The sequence below is a fragment of the Salvelinus namaycush genome, chromosome 5 (assembly GCF_016432855.1).
Source record: "Salvelinus namaycush isolate Seneca chromosome 5, SaNama_1.0, whole genome shotgun sequence".
Lineage (NCBI taxonomy): Eukaryota > Metazoa > Chordata > Actinopteri > Salmoniformes > Salmonidae > Salvelinus > Salvelinus namaycush.
The window spans coordinates 52,579,065-52,597,252 of NC_052311.1; the positions used below are offsets into that span (position 1 = coordinate 52,579,065).

General features: G+C 41.7%; 1 pseudogene; it reads right to left on the minus strand.

The window, feature by feature from the left end:
* Window positions 1-6,666: 6,666 nt before the first annotated feature.
* On the minus strand, window positions 6,667-10,442 carry LOC120047647 (annotated as a pseudogene).
* Window positions 10,443-18,188: the final 7,746 nt, after the last annotated feature.

Below are 18,188 nucleotides of genomic sequence, written 5' to 3' on the forward strand. Positions count from 1 at the left end.
CTGACTGCACAAATTTAAATGTTCATTTCTCTACCATAAGCCACCTCCAGCGTCATTTTAGATAACTTGGCAGTATGTCCAACCGGCCTCATAACCACAGACCACGTGTGACCACGCCAGCTCAGGACCTTCAAATGTTGCTTCTTCACCTGCGGGATCGTCTGAGACCAGCCACCCGGACAGCTGGTGAAACTGAGGAGTATTTCTGTCTGTGGTAAAGCCCTTTGTGGGGAAAAACTCATTCTGATTGGCTGGTACTGGCTCCCAAGTGGGTGGGCCTATGTATGTTGCATATTGCATTTATATTTTTCTTCAGTATAATTCCACTTTGACATTATGGGTTATTGTGTGTAGGCCAGTGACAAACAATCTCTATTTAATCCATTTTAATTTCAGGCTGTAACACAAAATGTGGAAAAAGTCAAGGGGTGTGAATAGTTTCTGAAGGCACTGTATTTTGTGCAAGCACAGACTAGCAGATGCTGCTATATACCCTTTTCACTTGCTTGATCACTGAATATTTCATATTTAACCATGACCTTTGGATCAAAGCCAACCGGTAACAAGAAAACCTTTTCTTGTTCCACTACAGACGAGGGAAATCATGGAGAGCTCTGGCACTGTGCCACCATAGCATTGAACATTATTTCCTCTGTCTCTGTTAGCACATTTCCATCCACAGTTTTTAGAGTAAAGTCATATCATACAAAAAAAAAATCACAACAGCTTAGAGATGGAAACAGGAAGTTTCAGTACAATGTTATAAATACCGACAGAATTTGTTCGTTCAACATGGTGGGATCATTTTGTGTCTGTAAAATTAAGTATGCGAGAAATAGCGGTAGAAATGCCTTTATTCACAAATATTGATATAATAACCATCATATTGAAGCAAACTTAGAGTCACTCAATATGGCGGTTGGTCTATGACTCAGGAAACTATACCATTTATTATGCTAAAGATTAAATAAATTATGATGAACTTCATAGGGTTGTGAAAGTGGACGATGAGCTTGATGCTCCTTTCCAATAAATATCAAGGGTCTTGACATGATGAACAATGCTAGACTGCCATTTGACAAATAAAACAATTCTTGCTCTTATCCATAATAATCTCATCATGTAGACTAGCCTACCTGCACTGTATCTGCAAGCTGTTGGCTAGAGTGCACGTGCCAAGACCAGAGTAGACAAATTTGCTATTTAAAGCAACAGTTCTTGTGACAAAACTATCTGTAGAATTGAAAAAGCAATGGAAACACATTGAACTTTCAATTTTGTGTGCACTACATCATCACGTACTGATTTTTATCCGCAACAAGTCAGTTTGGTGGAAACACCACTGGTGGGAAAATACACATATTTTCTTAATGGAGATTTTGAAAATATTTGCATGAAAATCTATCACCAATTAGATGGACACCTAGATATGTATACATTCTATTTCATTTTCATCTATGGTTAATATAGTTGCTTTTCATCACAATTTCGATCTATCTGTTCCTGCATTATGTTTCCTTCCTCATTTTTGCTAACACAGACAAGTCCGTGCAATGAAGGGGTTAGTGGTGGGGAGGAATGTCCATTAGTGGGTTAACAAAGTGTGGGAGTCTGTCATGTCAGCTTCCTCTCTGGTGCCCTCTAGCCCTGCACCTCTCTCTCCTTATCAGGGAAAGTGTAGGAAGGAGTACCCAAGAACAGATTACTGCACCACTCCTCAGGGCTCCATGCTAAGCAAACCTAAGTGCGGCTGTGGCAATTTTTCCATGTACTGTAGTTTCCAGTATTGGGCTATTTTAGGATAAATAGGAGTACCCAATACAGCCAAGATATATATGGTATATACAGTTGAAGTAGGAAGTTTACATACACCTCAGCAAAATACATTTAAACTCAGTTTTTCACAATTCCTGACATTTAATCCTAGTAAAAATTCCCTGTCTTCGGTCAGTTAGGATCACCACTTTATTTTAAGAATGTGAAATATCAGAATAATAGTAGAGAGAATGATTTATTTCAGCTTTTATTTCTTTCATCACATTCCCAGTGGGTCAGAAGTTTACATACACTCAATTAGTATTTGGTAGCATTGCCTTTTTAAATTGTTTAACTTGGGTCAAACGTTTTGAGTAGCCTTCCACAAGCTTCCCACAATAAATTTGGTGAATTTTGCCCATTCCACCTGACAGAGCTGGTGTAACTGAGTCAGGTTTGTACGCCTCCTTGCTCGCACACACTTTTTCAGTTCTTCCCACAAATTTTCTATAGGATTGAGGTCAGGGCATTGTGATGGCCACTCCAATACCTTGACTTTGCTGTCCTTAAGCCATTTTGCCAGAACTTTGGAAGCATGCTTGAGGTCATTGTCCATTTGGAATACCCATTTGTGACCAAGCTTTAACTTCCTGACGGATGTCTTGAGATGTTGCTTCAATATATCCACATAATTGTCCTTCCTTATGATGCCATCTATTTTGTGAAGTGCACCAGACCCTCCACAACATGATGCTGCCACTCCCATGCTTCACGGTTGTGATGGTGTTCTTCGGCTTGCAATCCTCCCCCTTTTTCCTCCAAACATAACGATGGTCATTCTGACCAAACAGTTCTATTTTTGTTTCATCAGACCAGAGGACATTTCTTCAAAAAGTATGATCTTTGTCCCCATGTGCAGTTGCAAACCGTAGTCTGGCTTTTTTATGGTGGTTTTGGAGCAGTGGCTTCTTCCTTGCTGAGTGGCTTTTCAGGTTATGTCGATATAGTACTCGTTTTACTGTGGATATAGATACTTTTGTACCTGTTTCCTCCAGCATCTTCACAAGGTCCTTTGCTGTTGTTTTGGGATTGATTTGCACTTTTCGCACCAAAGTACATTCATATCTAGGAGACAGAACGCAACTCCTTCCTGAGCGGTATGACGGCTGCGTGGTCCCATGGTGCTTATACTTGCGTACTATTGTTTGTACAGATGAACGTGGTACCTTCAGGCTTTTGGAAAAAAAACTTTTTCTGAGGTCTTGGCTGATTTCTTTTGATTTTCCCATGATGTCAAGCGAAGAGGCACTGAGTTTGAAGGTATGCCTTGAAATACATCCACAGGTACACCTCCAATTGACTCAAATGATGTCAATTAGCCTATCAGAAGCTTCTAAAGCCATGACATCATTTTCTGGAATTTTCCAAGCTGGTTAAAGGCACAGTCAACTTAGTGTATGTAAACTTCTGACCCACTGGAATTGTGATACAGTGAATTATAAATGAAATAATCTGTCTGTAAACAATTGCTGGAAAAATTACTTGTGTCATGCACAAAGTAGATGTCCTATCCGACTTGCCAAAACTATAGTTTGTTAACAAAAAATTTGTGGAGTGGTTGAAAAACAAGTTTTAATGACTCCAACATAAGTGTAAGAAAACTTACGACTTCAATTGTATGTAATTAATTAGATCTATATCAATGACCATATCACATTCACCGGGCTGCCAGTAGAAGACTAAAGATTTCATGTTACAATAGTTATGGGTGGCCGTTTTCCAGAAGATCACCACAAAAGAAGCTCATATAAGGTGCATTTTGTGCCACATTAACAGATTACCTGGTTGGCAAAATGAATATGGCACTGGGACAGCATTATACCCTGCTGCAAATTAGGTTTCTGTTACGTCTCACTGTTGTTCCCATGAAATGCCGACTGGGAGGGAAGAAGAGAGTTCCTGAGTGAAAGAACGACTCAGTTCACTCAATCTGTCTCAGTAGATTGTGTGCAAAATTCACATTCCGTACCCTCCCCATCGGCTCAGGGCAAGATGCTCATCAGTGTCCCTGAACGTCAACAAAACATATTAATGCTTGCTGTTGAGCGAATTTGACATCCATCTTCTTTCTGTGCTGCATCATTTTATTAGATTGGAAAGAAATCCTACTTTTTGAAATAAAAAGATAAGTCAGTTTTCTAAGTTTAAAAATGAGTTTAGGGTCACAAAGCCAGCACACACTAAAAATAAATAGTAGAATAATCAACTTTGTTAAAATGTTTTACTTGAACCAAAGCATTAATTTTTAATTCCATTACAGAATGTGAGACCTAACCTGGTGGAAACGGGGATGTAGGCTAGTATGTACCAGAGGAAAAGTCACGGCTCCATGATGATAGCAGACAGCCATGTTCAAAAGCTTGGGATGAGATGTTAGGTAGTTTTTTTGTTTTAAAGCATCAGATCTTTTTTTATTTACAGGCTGACACAATTACCGTATAATTGTGTAACCAACGATTAAGGATGAAGACCGTCATGAAAATAAAATAACTGCCATAACCGTAAAAAAACAACAGCTGACTGAAGACGGGACGGCCGGGCATTCATGCGGTTGAGTCAGTTTCCGCAGTAACATGGACCCTTTGCAACATGAAACTTTGTTTATTTCAGTAATGCACAACATGGTGTTGTAGCAAACAAGTCTAGTTTCCTAGGTAACACCCCCTCCCTGCAGCAGCACAGCACATTCAGTCAGTCAAGAGCGGACGAGAGAATGTGCGTATTAAATATATATATTTTGCTATTCACGATTATAATTTTGACCACGGTCATATGGCTGACCAATAACCGTCATCCAAAATTCCATGACAGTCACAGCCCTAGGCATATATATATATAACATACATACACACACCTCTCTCGTCACATATCAGCTCCAACATGTCAAATCGGTTTTGAATTCTAATTGTTTTGCCTGCAGTCATTTTACTTTTTTATATTCTTATCAGAATGGCTCTGCTACAGCATAGCAACGGGATAGCCACTGCTGAAGGCCAAATTCTATCATGCAGATTTAATTACATTGTCCCCAGTCATTGAATTCCATAGACATACATTGCTGAATTACATGTGTGGGAATTGGCCTATATGGATAGGGATGAATTTAAATGTTTCTTACAGAAGAAATATGGAAATCATATGTATACCCATGGCAGCTATTAAAAGGGAACAGTTCAGATTATGGGGATATTAAGACTAAAGGTAAGGACAACAGTTCACCTGACAGGACAATCCAAACATGACTGTTGATTTTTTTGGTGCATTTTATATTTACTGTCTCCTTGCTCTGCCATTGAGGAACTAGAGCAAGAACACTTGTAGTTGTTTGGAACACAGCAGTTCATCCATCCTTTACACAATTACGGTTGTTTACGCAATCAAAAAACTGTCCAATATAAATCGCAATCTGGGTCAGGTGGGCATAATTTGAAAGCTTGTTCTATTGCCAATATGACTAGCAAAATGATAAAATATGATCTTACAGTGTTATGCTTTCACAAGGCAATTCAGAGAAGCAGGTTGTAATTTGTGAGCATAGAATGTTGTCATGAGTGCATTCAGATGCATGGTCCACAGCAAATGTTCTTCACAATACAACAAACATGGACTCATTCTGTTCAGTACAACCCAGGGTATAACCACATAACATATTGTAACTGTACAAACATAGTGATCATAAACATGAACACTGTATATTACAAGTTTCATATGGTAATGTGAAGTGCCCATTTGTACTCACGGTGTTTGGCTTGCTTGTATGACAGCAAAGCCATATTTATTAATAGTTGTCAATGTCCCATCTTTGAAAATACATAGAGAATACAAAAGACGTAATTTATTTTTTATATTTAACATTTATTTAACTACGCAAGTCTGTTAAGAACAAATTCTTATTTACAATGGCAGAGGGTTAACTGCCTTGTTCAGGGGCAGAAAGACAGATTTTTACCTTGTCAGCTCTGGGATTCGATCTAGCAACCTTTCAGTTACTGGCCCAACGCTCTAACCATTAGGCTACCTGCCCAATTAGCGGGAAGGATGGGGGCAACTTGTTGTCCTACGCGCTGCTCAAGTTCAGAACGGCTGTCTGTCAAAACCAATATAGAGCTGTCTGTCAAAACCAATATAGAGCTGTGAAACGCAGATCCAGAGCTCTGATTTCACGTATAGCATGTTACTGTACAGCGTTCCAATTTAGAAGCTTATTAGTGTCCAAATCCGCCATTTTCAAACTGCATACAGGTACGAGTGGACAAATACTGCAAATCAACAACCCATTGAAAAGCTAACCATGGTCAAGGTCCAAGAGAAAAAAAAACAGCATCATTTCTGTTATTTTGACACAAAAGTAGTCTATCCAGTGTTACGGGATTTTTATGGATAATGACTAAATATGTATACATTTGACTTAGAATTATAACTAAACAGAATACTACTATGTTACTGTATGGATGAATGAATCTTATTATAATCATAATGCTGAATATAATGTGTTCCTTGTTAGAAAGAATGGAGTTATCTTCAGACTGGCTGGAATGATGTGTTCCTTACAGGAAATTCTGTCTCTACCCAGGGAGGGGTGAGACCTTGGGCTGGTTGCAGATTGTTTAACAGGTGGCAGACAATAAGAACGCTAACTGTACTGCCATTGTATCCGAGAGGAGGAAGGACATTTTAAAACCTATGACGTCAGTTTTATTATATAACCTGATCTAAATTGTACTATGATCAGTACTCTCGAGAATAAACGCTATTGATTGATTGATTTTGAGACTGGTTTCTGTCCATTTTATGCTAATAAGTATCTTACAAATTCTTATGTATGGGCAGAGTGTTTTAATTGAATTGGTTGCTAACATATAGGAATAAAATTCCTTTAACATCCAGCTATGTTTTTTCTCAGAATGGTTGGAACCCCCAGAAGGATGCAAAAGTTTAAACCTCTGCCGTCTGAGGACAAGTACTCCAAAACCACAGTTGCAACATTCCATTTGAAGAGGATGTGGTTAGTCAGCTGGAGAATCAACAATAACTACGGCATGTTTTTTCAGCTTAATTATTCAAGAAAAAGTTTAAATATTGAAAAAGCTCTGTTCGATGTGTGGGACAGAATAAATCCTTGAGTTTAATGGCTTACGAAAGCACTGAAACAGATACTTTAAAGATTTCATACCAATAGCATAGTATTTTGTGCACTCATATCAAACAAAATTGATGATATTCTATCAGCCATGGCTCGATCTCCGTCTAGCCAGAGAAAACCTCAATTAGCCAGCCTTGGGTTTAATTGCTGAGTGCTAGCAGCTTACTGCCTCCCCCTCCCATCACAGCTCCTCTAACTGATTATGACATTTTGCAGTTCTTCTGTCAAGGGACTCCGTAATTGGGTTCATTGATTAAAGCCCAGTTATTACTGACAACACCACCGCTGTATGTAATAGTCCAGATAACATAAACAGAGACACGTCTGGTCTCCACTGGCTGCTCAGTATCTTCAGACACCAAACTGACATGATCTATCCATTTTTGACAGCCAGCTCAGTGAGAAACTGTACACTGGAGCACCATCAATTGGGAGTGACCATAGAAATAAGATTTTCCAATTCAACTTTTTTTTAATCAAAATCTTTGACACAATAAGCCAAGAGAAAATAGTTCAATTTCTGTTAACAAGACTTGATATGAAATGAAACATAGGAAGCCACACCTTGTGTTCCTAGTATCAGGTTTGTCTGAAAACAAAACAAGCCCTTAAACTGGGCGCGGGTAGGAGACGGTACAAAAATAAAATATAAATCCCCATCCCTCCTCAGAAGGGGACCATGCAACACAGTCGAATGATAAACTGAATAAAGCCCTTTACCACAATCACTCTTTAGCGTCCATGCCCTCTTTAGCATCCATGCCCTCCATTTCTACATCACTATCAACATCATCCACCTCCAATTCCAACTCCGGCATCTTCTCATACGCCTTCTCAGAAGGCTTCACTGTCACTCCATCCCACGTGGATGTCTCCACCACCAGATCTGACCAGAGAGGACAGAACAGGTAAACGTGCGTGGGGGAGAAAGTTCAATCATTAATAAAAGTGCTGCAAATGCCTCATGTTCAGGTGAGTTGACTTACAGCTAGCGTCTCCATCCAGACCCAGAATCTTCATGTAGCCGCCATGAGACAGCAACCTCACCAGGGTCTGAGCAGTGAGGCACACCATGTCCTGGACAGAGCAAATATTATGTCAGCATCTTGGTATAATGTGGAGAACACACTGAAAATGTATTGTTTGTTACCTTAGTATTACAAATTAGGCCACGACTACTGTCTCGCAGACTACGGTTTAGACAAGCAAAAAAAACAGAAATCAAACAATAATTCAAGATTGCATTCAGAAAGTACAGGTTTACACTCTTACAAGATAGGATAAGAGACAGGCCGGCGGGTAGCATAGCGCTTAAGAGTGCTGAGCCAGTAACCAAAAGGTTGCTGGTTTGAATCCCAGAGCCGACTAGGTGAAAAATCTGTCGATGTGCCCTTGAGCAAGGCACTCAACCCTAATTGCTCCTGTTAAATTGCTCTGGATAAGAGCATCTGCTAAATGACAAAACATGTAAATGTAATGGAGAGAGGCCGGCAGGTAAGTACCTGTTGCTCCAGGTTCATGACAGTGAATACACGGTAGTGTCCATTCTCACAGGGGTCTGCGATCCCAGCTGAACCAGGCAAGAAAAGCCCTGATGACAGCATCTGCAGGCTCCGCCTGAAGATCACATTGAGGGCTAGTGGCTGTCTGCTGGGGTTGTTCATGACTGCAGAGTGACCCTGGACAGAGAGAGAGAGAGAGAGAAACCGAAAATCTTCACCACGGAAAAACAGACTAAGCAGGCAGGCAGCATCTTGTGCCAGTACACATATTGACTGTTGTGTCAACGCTAAAATAGCAGGGCTGGCCATTTCTTCGGCCTCATAAAGTGCAGTTTGCTTGGGTAATGAATGACACCCAGAGACTCTTGAGTGCGTATCCAACTGCTGAGCAAACCAAAACCTCTCCTCCAAATGAAGCTTGTCAGGAGCATGTCCACTACATGAGGTCCAGGAAATCCAAATATTATGCACTGAAGTCTAATGAGGACACTAACATATGGGAGTGGTTTTTACACCTCTTCAGGTTTAACACACAAACTCTACAACCAGTTTGCTAAAATAGGGTCAGGACAGGCATACAACATAAAATCGATAAATTGAGTGTATGCAAACAGCTGTGCATGGGGCTCACCAGTAAGTCCAACATCCAGGGGGTAAGGGGTTCAAACCCTGGGAAGCGGGTCCTCAGGTCCTTCAGCAAACTGACCAGGACCTTCACCCTGATAGGCCAGAACCAGACCCCCCCCCCCCACACACACACACAGACAAATTGACATGTTTGGATAGGTACATTAAACATAAACAATATGTCATTCCAAAATTTACAGGAAAAAAAATAAACTACTGATGAAACCATAGGTGGGTGGGTGTTCGCAGTGGCAGCTCACGTGGAGTGGGAGGCATTTTCTTCAAACCAGCGAGCTTGGCGAACAGCAGCCAGGGAGTTCTGCAGGAGCTTCATATCGACTGTGGAGAAGGGAGGCAGACAGAAATCACTCAATATATCTGGCTAAACCTGCCTGACATTGATGTTTTAGTCCCTCACGTCAGCTGTAATAGCAATACTTCAGCGACTGGCTTCTTTGATCAGAGGGTACAGACAGTAGAGGTGAAAGGTTAACAGCTAAACCATCCCCATATCTCTGGATGCCTCCATCCACCCTTCATCCCCCATCCATTGTAAGAGTGTGACTGTTAATCCTCGCTAAACTATATGTACTGTGCACATCAGGCTCCAGCTTGCGCATGTTGTGGGGCACGGTGGCAATGAGGATCTTCACGGTGGCATCGGCCCGAACTGATCTCAAAGCCCATCTCATTGGGCAGCATGGAGAGTACTGGGGAAACATATTCAAACACATACTGTAGTTTACCAAGGTCATAATCTCAGATTGTTTCTGAGGGGAGATGTATGAGGAAAAGACTGATGATAATGTAAAGAAAAGTGATGTGCATTACCTTCCGAAGGGTCCTGTGTGCGTAGGGTCTCCACCACCTTGGTGCCCAGCGCGGTCACTGTCTCCACTGGGAGAAAGTCATATTAGTGGTCAGTTTTGACCGTGTTCCATCCACTACCCCATTTCCTCAGAGTAGTGATTATCAAGTAATAGGGGCATTAGAAATGCATTTAGGTAAAAACTTTCCAGAAGGCAATATCTTCAGAATGACAGCAAGGTCTGCAACATTGTGTCCTGTTGTCATGGTGCCTTTCTTGTAGGAGCCCGCCCACCTGTCTCATTTCCTCAATTTCCTAGAGTTAGAAAAGTATGAAAACAATGTTATATTCAACTCAACTAACTTGTTTGAAATTCCCTCATCCCTGCATTTGAGGATTCACCAAACTATTTCTCTGTTGAGATCAAATCTGACACTGTAGTACGTACCACTTCATCAGCCCCAGCTGAAACGATGACGTTGTCAATGACGTTGGTGATCCTGTTGACCAGTGACAAGATGGATGACTAGAAGACAGAGAGAAAAGGTTTTAAAACTACTGTCTGATGGCAGTTCTAATGTGCTAGTTTAATTGGTGTCATCCTGGATACTGGTTCAAAATGGGTTAAGAAACACTGGTCTATGAAGCACACAGCTGGAGTGAAGTAACACATCGGGCACCACTAAACTATGGAGTAGGCTGCCACCAAGTGTCTGAAATCAAACTGCCATAAACACACACAACTTCTTGAGCACTTGAAACCTACATCACAGCCACAACAGTTCTTGCCCGTAAACATTGCAGACACATGCCAGATCTTACAACAATTAGGTATTTGTAATGGGAAATTATAGTAACTATATACCTGTATTTGAGTTACTGTGGATATGGATTGATAGGTAATAAACATTTATTTGTATTTATTTAACTAAGCAAGCCAGTTATGAACAAATTCTTAATACAATTACAGCCTACCAAAAGGCCTCCTCCAAAACACACATCACGACAAGAGAGACAACACTACATAAAGAGAGACCTAAGACAACAACATAGTATGGCAGCAACACAGCATGGTAGCAACAACATGGTAGAAGCACAACACGGCAGAAGCACAAAACAGGGTAAACATTATTGGGCAAACAACAGCACAAAGGGCAAGAAGGCAGAGACTACAAATACATCACACAAAGCAGCCACAACTGTCAGTAAGAGTGTCCATGATTGAGTCTTTGAATGAAGCGATTGAGAAAACTGTCCAGTTTAAGTGTTTGTTGCAGCTCGTTCCAGTCCCTAGCTGCAGCGAACTGAAAAGTCGAGCGACCCAGGGACGTGTGTGCTTTGGGGACCTTTAACAGAATGTGACTGGCAGAACGGGTGTGGTATGTGGAGGATGATGGCTGCAGTAGATTGTATCTGTGGCTCCCCATGCAGACAGAAGCATTCCCTTGGGGAAGGGAAAAAGGAGTTAACCATTAATGTTTAAGTACCATATTTAATGAAGCCATTTGGCGCCTGTTAATCTATCATTATCTGATGTAACTATGTACTGATGATTTTACCTTTGACCTGTATCAAATGTCTGCCAAGTGTTGAATGTTGTGCATTTAGTTTTTACTGACAGTAGTTAGGCTTCTATCCAATTGGCAACAGATTTTCATGTGAATATTCTAAAATCTGCATACAAACTAAATCAATTCTCAGAGATGTGTTTCCATCAAATTGACTTGTTACGGATAACAGTCTCTGCGTGATGACGTAGTGCACATAATAACTTTTGCGGTTCAATTCTCATGTACTGAATACAAAAATACAAGTTAAATGGGTTTCTATCACATTCTCAAATCGACTGTTGGTTTGGTAAGAAATGTTGCGTTATACAGCAAATCTCTGGTCTTGGCACGTGCACTTTAGCCAACAGCTCACAGATACAGTCCAGGTAGGCTACCTACATGATGAGAGAGAGATTATTTTTGTTTGTTAAATGGTAGCCAAACATTGATCATCATGTCATCAGAATAAAACCCTCAATATTTATTGGAAAGGAACATCAAGCTCATCACCGTGCGCTTAACCACCCTGTAATGTTCATAACATAATTCATCTGTAGCCAAATAAACCATGTTTTCCCGAGTCGTAGTGAGAGGAGCATAAAATATTTTTTTGTGAATCGCAGTTTATTTTGATATGGTTAGTAAATAAATATTTGTACATAAAGGCATTTCTACCGCCATCTCTCACATACTTAATTTTACCGACACAAAAAGATCCCACCTCGTCTAGTGTATTTTGTTTTGGTGACATTTGGAAAGTTAACAAATTTGCTGTTTCCATCAGACCTGTCGTGACATTTTTTTTATCCGTCATGTACTTTACTTGCATAAGAAGGTAGGATGGAAACCTGGTAACTGTGTGATTCTGTAGCAGCAGGGGTGTATTCATTACGATGATTCTGCTGCAAAATGTTTTGCAACAAAAACGATTTACTCCAAACAGAAAATGTGTTTCTATTTGACAAATTCAAGTAGGCCTCTCCCCATTTCATTCCATTTGCTTCTTAAAGGTAAACGGTTTCTGTTGCAAAACGTAATGAATATACAACCCTGATGTTGTGACTTCCTACAAGCCTCTCGGGCTTGTGTTTAAAGAACATTCGGTACGGTGTGATTAATATAGAAGGGCCTTCTCAGAGAAGGATTGTTAGACATTTTCTCTGCTCCTGTTCTGGAGGTGTCTCTCCTTTGCAACTTGTAATAAACCAGAGATTTTATCAATGACTGCCTGCTTTTTTTCTTCACATGGAAATTCCCGTTACAGTATTAGACATATTAGCTAACCACATCATATGATATAGCAATTGATGCCCAGTCGATTGACTTGGCATGCTACCATTGGTTGATGCAATGCTGCACCGGCGCATCTAGTTCGGCAGGAAAGCGACCATTACCATAAGTGGATATTATTCCCAGCTTATATTACAGACACACAACTAAAAAAAGGCACTTGCTGCTGTAGTGTCTGGTCAGGCCACCTCACTTGAATTACTCCAGTTGTACAGTCTGCTGCTTGTGAACATGTTTAAAATAGTAAATGGTCATGTAAACACGTGTGCGCTTAGTAACGGACCTGTTCAACAGAGGTGGGGCCAAGGTCCTGGTTCCTCTTCAGTAGGGCCTCACTGAAGGCTGTCTCATCAGGGGCAGGCAAGGGAAGGCTATTTCACACTGAGACAAGGGGAAATAGATATTTATTAACACATCATGTTGTATTATGTAAGTAGCAACATCTTCCCATCAGTCCAATTATTTCTAGTAGAAGGAAACTCTGCATCTAAAGAGTGTTGTGGAGCAGGGTGGTGAGAAGAAATGTGGAAGCTCAAGGATGGTAATATTAACCACAACTTTGGTGTTTTTATACAATATATCCCAATTATTCCATAAATAATATCTGTGGAGAAAAATTATGCTTATAAATTTAGGACCTTGACAAGAAAACATGCCGATGAAAAGCAGAGAGTTTCACTGGAACTTTGTCAATATTATAATTGCAAACCAACATGAAGTTAAGGCCACTAAAAGTAGAGAAGACATGATGAGGAATAAAATTCCACATAGAAGTGGTTCTTCTTAGGAATTGTTCTTTCCAATTGATCTTAAAAGTATTATTTAAGGTAGTAAAGTCCAGAAAATTCATCCCACCATACTCATAAGTGTTCATTACAACAGTTTAACAGTTTTCCTAATGTAATGGGTACGGTTTCTCCACAGAAAGTTGAAAAGCATCTGGTCTATCTCCTTGCTTATTTTACAGTCAAGACATAAAGATAAGCGCCATATGCTAGCCTAGAGATACCTTCAGCCTTAGTTATTAGGACTCTTCCTTTTAAAGTTAAGTCACTCTGTAGCCATTGATTTAGCTTCTTCTGGGGTTTTTTAATAAGAGGGTTAAAATTTAGTAAGCCTCGAGACTTGTGATCCTTAGTAATGGTTATGCCTAAATATGTAAGTTCTTCTTTCACTGGAATACCATAATATGAAGGTGTCACAATCTTTGACAGCCATGAGTTCACGTGTATTCATGTTAAGATATAGACAAGATGCTTTGGAAAAGGATTGTATCACATTGATCGATATGGGAATTTGGTTAGCGTCTTTCAGAAAAAGTGTAGTATCGTCAGCCAGCTGGCTTTTAATCATTTCTTTACCAGCTATGGAAATACCTTGTACAGGACTATTAGTTAAAGATTCTGTAAGAAGTTGGGTGATTAATAAAAACAGATACGGAGAGATAGGACAACCTTGCCTAATTCCTTTCTTTAACTCAAATCTAGGTGAGGTGCCATGTTTCTGTTTGACAGAGCTGTTACCATTTCTAAAGAGAGTCTTAATAGCCTTACAGAAAAAATCCCCAAAGACAAATTTCTCAAGGGAGTGGAAGAGGAACTGATGGTCTACTGTGTCAAATGCTTTATAAAAATCAAAAAATAATATGAAGCTATCCTCGGTTATTAGGTCTGAGTAGTCAAGTGTGTCTAATACTAGGCTGATATTGTTAGAAATATGACAGTTCTTCATAAAGCCAGACTGTGTTTCATCAATGATTGCATCCAGGATTATTAAATTATTTTTGCAAGTAGTAAGGCTTATATCTTATAGTCATTATTGAGAAGTCAAATTGGACGCCAGTTATCGATGAGCACCATTTCTTTTTTAGGCTTAGGTATCAGTGTTATTAACCCCTGACTTATTGTAGGAGGGAGAACATTGTTTTTAATACTCGTTAAAAAGACTTCAAGTAGGAAGGGAGCTACTTGTTCAGAAAATAATTTCAAAAATTCAGATGTAATTCCATCAACATTTGGGGATTTATTGTTCTTTCGATGTTTGAAAGACTCTATAATCTCTTCAACTTTGATGGGTTCATCACACTGTTAGATTCTGTATCACTGATAGAGTGAACATTATTCAGTGAGTCAAAAAACATATATGTGGATTCCTGGGAGTACATAGAGCTATACAATTTCCTGTAAAAATTGCTACCATATTTAGCGACTCATTTTTGGTCATCTGTAATAACACCATCAATGGATAGTGTTATTTGTAGAGTGACATTTCTCAAGTCTAAAGAACTAGGATGAATTCTGTTCTCCCTCAAGCCATTTTTTCCTAGATCTAATAAAAGCTCATGCTTTTAATCTATATATATTATCCAGTTTATTTAATCTATATATATTATCCAGTTTATTTAATCTATATATATTATCCAGTTTATTTAATCTATATATATTATCCAGTTTATTTTGTAACTCAATTAGTTCCATCTTCTCCTCCCCTGAGAGGCCGACTGGGGACCTCTGAGAAAGGGAAGTTATCTAAATGATCACCTTTTCCTCCTCAGCTCTTCTGGTCGTAGCAAGATTCCTACCATATTTTCTAAGGTATTTGGACACCTCAAATTGAAAGAGCTCCCAGTTATTGTAATATGATTTTTCTTCACAAGCCCTTTCCCAAAAAGTGTGAGAGCAGATCTTTAACCTCAAACTTAACTATATTATTATTTAATTACAAGCTATTTAGCTTCTAGTAGGATGCTCTATCAAGGTCAGTATCAAGGGTAAATATTTTAATATCAATTGTGAGGGGAGTAGCACAAATATTTGTAGTAACACACTCACTATCAATACATTTGGATATGAGCCAAAAATCTATTCTGGACTCTCTGGAACCTGTTTTGTTACTCCAAGTGAACGATCTGTCGGCCGGGAACCTCTCTCTCCATATATCAGTAAGATCAAACTTTTCCATAAAAAGTATTAAACTCACATTCTGACTGGTTGGCCTACCTGGGGGCCATCTATCAGATGAATTATTTATAGTAATGTTAAAGTCCCCTCCTATAAATAATAACGAATTGGCAAATTTAGATAACCAATGAAGTATATGTTTCTCTATAGATTCAAGCAACTCATCATTTTCAAGTTTGGTGCTGTACCCGTAGAAGTTTACAGTAATGAGCGTAATGTCATTGTAACTGATCACAAGACAAATAAAGTGACCAAAGGGGTCACATTCCGAGTGTAGAATATTACCACCAAAGATATTTTTCATTGTAGTGACACCAGTGGAGCGTTCAGATCCATGAGATAGCCTAATATCGTTGTCCCACTGTGACCTCCAAAAGTTGGCATCAGTAGAAATTGAGTGAGACTCTTGAAAAAAGCAAAAATCTGTTCGAAATTGTTTAGCAAATAAAAATAAGACCTTGCGCTTCACATTGTTTCGTAACCCCCTAGCATTAAGATAAACTACAGACAAAGACAAAACAAGACAATATAAAAGTATAAACTGTAGGATGAGTCAAAAACGTTGGAGCAGTGAACGTAAGCGATAAGGAACTGAGATCTGCACCATTTAAGTCAACTTAAAGAGAAAATAGCTTATCCCATAAACTCTGAGCTAGTTGTTATCCGGCTTTTGAAATTCAACTTAACAGAAAATGATTTTCAAAACCAAACCAAGGGTTCTCTGTAGTAAGAGAGACTAAAAAACCCTCTTTAGTGTTATCAGGGACTATTCTGTGTCACGCCCTGACCTTAGAGAGCCTTTTTATGTCTCTTTTTGGTTTGGTCAGGGTGTGATTTGGGTGGGCATTCTATGTCCTTTATTTCTATGATTTGTGTTTCTATGTTTTGGCCGGGTATGGTTCTCAATCAGGGACAGCTGTCTATCGTTGTCTCTGATTGGGAATCATACTTAGGCAGCCCTTTTTCCCACCTGTGATTGTGGGTAGTTGACTTTGTTAGTGGCACTATAGCTCTCGGAAGCTTCACGGTCGTTTATTTTGTTTCTTGTTTTGTTGGCGACATTCTATAATAAAAGGAAATGTACGCTCACCATGCCGCACTTTGGTCCACTTCTTTCGACGGCCGTGACAGAACTACCCACCACCAAAGGACCAAGCAGCGTGGCCGGGAGGAGTAGCGCTTTCTGGAGGAATGGACATGGGAGGAGATATTGGAAGGCAAGGGACCCTGGGCACAGGCTGGTGAATTTCGGCGTCCTAAGGAGGAGCTAGAAGCAGAAAAGGCGGAACGGCGACAGTACGAGGAGTTGGCACAGCGGAGCAAGCACGAGAGGCAGCCCCCAAAACATTTTTTGGGGGGGCACACAGGGAGATTGGCAGAGTCAAGGTATAGACCTGAGCCAACTCCCCGTGCTTACCGTAAGGAGCATGGTACTGGTCAGGCACCGTGTTATGCGGTAAAGCGCACGGTGTCTCCAGTGCGCTCTCATAGTCCGGTGCGCTATATGCCAGCTCTCCGCAAGTACCTCGCTAGAGTGGGCATCCAGCCAGGGCAGATTGTGGCAGCTCAGCGCGCTTGGTCTCCGGTGCGCCGTTCCGGCCCAGTGTATCCTGTGCCGGCTCTGCGCACTGTGCGCTGTGACTGCTCAGTGCATCCTATGCCTGCACTCCGCCCATGCCGGGCTAAAGTGGGCATTCAGCCAAGAGGAGAGGTGCAAGTGTCAAGCACCAGATCTCCAGTGCTCCCCCACAGCCCGGTTCAACCTGTGCCTGCGCTCTGGAGGTGCCGGGCAAAAGTGGGCATTCAGCCGGGAAGAGTGGTGCCAGGGATCCGCACCAGATCTCCAGTGCTCCCCCACAGCCCGGTCCATCCTGTGCCTCCTCCAAAGACCAGGCCGCCAGCAACGGCCTCCAGTCCGGGGCCTCCAGCGACGGCCTCCAGTCCGGGGCCTCCAGCGACGGCCTCCAGTCCGGGGCCTCCAGCGACGGCCTCCAGTCCGGGGCCTCCAGCGACGGCCTCCAGTCCGGGGCCTCCAGCGACGGCCCCCAGTCCGGGGCCTCCAGCGACGGCCCCCAGTCCGGGGCCTCCAGCGACGGCCCCCAGTCCGGGGCCTCCAGCGGCGGTCCCCGGTCCGGGGCCTCCAGCGGCGGTCCCCGGTCCGGGGCCTCCAGCGGCGGTCCCCGGTCCGGAGCCTCCAGCGACGGTCCCCGGTCCGGGGCCTCCAGCGACGGTCCCCGGTCCGGGGCCTCCAGCGACGGTCCCCAGTCCGGGGCCTCCAGCGACGGTCCCCAGTCCGGGGCCTCCAGCGACGGTCCCCAGTCCGGGGCCTCCAGCGACGGTCCCCAGTCCGGGGCCTCCAGCGACGGTCCCCAGTCCGGGGCCTCCAGCGACGGTCCCCAGTCCGGGCCTCCTGCGACGGTCTCCAGTCCGGGGCCTCCTGCGACGGGGGGTGAGCCAGAGGTGGAGCGGGGTCTACGTCCCGTCCTGTTCCAC